The sequence below is a fragment of the Phytophthora infestans genome, genomic scaffold (assembly GCF_000142945.1).
Source record: "Phytophthora infestans T30-4 supercont1.272 genomic scaffold, whole genome shotgun sequence".
NCBI lineage: Eukaryota > Oomycota > Peronosporomycetes > Peronosporales > Peronosporaceae > Phytophthora > Phytophthora infestans.
Window position 1 is genome coordinate 79,856 of NW_003303487.1, and position 2,891 is coordinate 82,746.

Consider the following 2,891-nt stretch of genomic DNA (forward strand, 5'->3'; position numbering starts at 1 on the left):
GCGAGGCCACACAGATGCTACATCATGGTATAAGTAAAACAACATTGAGAGTAGTGGTATTTCACAGACGGCAGAGCCTCCCACTTATTCTACACCTCCCAAGTCATTTCACAACGTCAGACTAGAGTCAAGCTCAACAGGGTCTTCTTTCCCCGCTGATTATTCCAAGCCCGTTCCCTTGGCTGTGGGTTCGCTAGACAGTAGATAGGGACAGTGGGAATCTCATTAATCCATTCATGCGCGTCACTAGTTAGATGACGAGGCATTTGGCTACCTTAAGAGAGTCATAGTTACTCCCGCCGTTTATCCGCGCGCGTGTGAGAATTCTCTTCACTTTTAAAATTCCAAGCACTGGCAGAAATTCACACTGTGTCCAAACCCCTCTCCGGCCATCACAATGTCTTTGTTTTTAATTATAAAGCTCGCGAATCTCCTCTGTTCCGCTCCCATTTCTGTAGCGGGTTGTTTCAACGCCACTCAGGAAACACGCCAGTCCAGCCCGAAAGCCAACTCATCCTTCTCTCCCGCACACACACAGAGCAGCCCGACGCCAGGCCGCATCCGGTCCCCGAAAGGTCCAGACGCAGCCCAACGTAGCCGCCACAGTTCTCCAAAAAGACCCTAGGCCCAACCTCAGAGCCAATCCTTTTCCCGAAGTTACGGATCTATTTGCCGACTCCCTTATTCTACATTCTTCTATCAACTAGAGGCTGCTAACCTTGGAGACTGATGCGGTTATGAGTACGAACGAGGGTGCGAATAAATCTCTAGCCAGGATTTTCAAGGGCTGTCGTGGGCGCGCAGGACACTTCAAAAAGTAAAGTGCTTTGCCAAGGCATCCTCCTTATCGCCGGATAATCCGTTTCCAAGGTAGGATATGCTTGTTAAAAAGAAAAGAGAACTCTTCCCTGGGCACACGCTAGCGTCTCCTGGGTCGGTTGTGTTACCACATATTATCCACGTCTCGGTTCAGGAATATTAACCTGATTCCCTTTCGATACACGAGGCTGCATACAAAACGCAAGGACGAACCCCACGCCTCAAACAGCCCAGCTTTCAAACGGAAATTATCCTATTTTTTAGGATTGGATCTCCCGCGTTTTCCCATTTACGATTCACACGGGAAACCTTTTTTCCCACTTCAGTCTTCAAAGTTGGCATTTGAAATATATGTGCTACTACCACCAAGATCTGCACTAAAGGCCGTTTCACTCAGGCTCACGCCACGAGCTTCTTCACGACCTTCACGCCCTCCTACTCATTAACGCGTACATTATAAATGCTATCGCGCTAACGGCAAAGTATAAGTAGCCCGCTTTAGCGCCATCCATTTTCAGGGCTAGTTCATTCGGCAGGTGAGTTGTTACACACTCCTTAGCGGATTCCGACTTCCATGGCCACCGTCCTGCTGTCTAAATGAACCAACACCTTTTATGGTATCTAGGTGAGCGAGCATTTTGGCACTTTAACTTTGCGTTCGGTTCATCCCGCATCGCCAGACGAGCTTACCCCGTATGGCCCACTAGCAACTTGATATTCACATCCACAAGTTCAATTAAGAAACCTGCAGGTCTTACAGATTTAAAGTTTGAGAATAGGTCGAGGAAGTTTCTTCCCCGAATCCTCTAATCATTCGCTTTACCTCATAAAACTATCGTAAATAAGTTGCTGCTATCCTGAGGGAAATTTCGGAGGGAACCAGCTACTAGATGGTTCGATTAGTCTTTCGCCCCTATACCCAAGTTTGACGATCGATTTGCACGTCAGAATCGCTACGAGCTTCCACCAGAGTTTCCCCTGGCTTCACCCTACTCAGGCATAGTTCACCATCTTTCGGGTACCAACATATGTGCTCAAACTCAAATCTTTCACCACGAAGGTTCATGATCGGTCGATAGTGCCACACCGCAGACCGAAGCCCGCAGCATTTCCTACCTCAGACAACTTACGCTGCCCTTCACTTTTCATTTCGCGCTGGGGTTTCCCACACCCTTACAACTTTGCACACATGTTTAGAACTCCCTTGGGTCCGTGTTTTCAAGACCGGTCAAATCGCTCCATTTCGTCAACGTCCCGAACGGCAACAAGTTAAAACCCACATCAATCCACACACAACCACACACGCATAGCAAGCTATCCGCACACGGCGCACACAGAGACACAGGCCCACTCAAAAACACGTTGTAGGCACCTCAGTCCCAACCGCGACTACTCGTCCACCAAGATATAACAGACAAACGCAAGCGTAAGCCCTACCTCCTCGGCGGCCATTTCCCGCAGCATACGAACTGACCTTGACGTCCCACCGCAGCACAGGGCACCAGCAAGCACACACAGCACACACGCCGAGCGCAGCCAAAAAAGCCGCTGCCACAGCACACGCACGCACACACTCGCCAATGAAATATACCACGGATTATAGACACTGGAAACGATTCGGTTCCCTTTCAGCAGTTTCAGGTACTCTTTAACTCTCTTTTCAAAGTTCTTTTCATCTTTCCCTCACGGTACTTGTTCGCTATCGGTCTCGCACCAATATTTAGCTTTAGATGGAATTTACCACCTACTTTGCGCTGCATTCCCAAACAACGCGACTCAAAGAAAACGGATCGTACGCACGAGCAACTCAGGGATGAACGGGAGTATCACCCTCCATGCTGTCCTCTTCCAAGGAACTTGCCCCAAGCGCCCACACTGATCACGCCTCTATAGACTACAATTCGCCGCGCAAAACTTGCACGGAGATTTTAAGCTTGAGCTCTTCCCGCTTCACTCGCCGTTACTAGGGGAATACCATTGTTAGTTTCTTTTCCTCCGCTTATTAATATGCTTAAGGTTCAGCGGTAATCTTGCCTGATATCAGGTCCAATTGAGATGCATACCGAAGTACA

The 2,891-nt window shown here is 48.8% G+C and overlaps 2 non-coding genes across 2 annotated transcripts; both read right to left on the minus strand.

Moving 5' to 3' along the window:
• Positions 1-313, minus strand: PITG_33477 (the record flags this gene model as incomplete). The annotated part of the gene is made up of 1 exon (XR_009934871.1): positions 1-313. It is a non-coding gene; the product is annotated as a 28S ribosomal RNA (ribosomal RNA).
• A 181-nt stretch (positions 314-494) lies between these two features.
• On the minus strand, positions 495-2,891 carry PITG_33478 (the record flags this gene model as incomplete). The annotated part of the gene is made up of 1 exon (XR_009934872.1): positions 495-2,891. It is a non-coding gene; the product is annotated as a 28S ribosomal RNA (ribosomal RNA).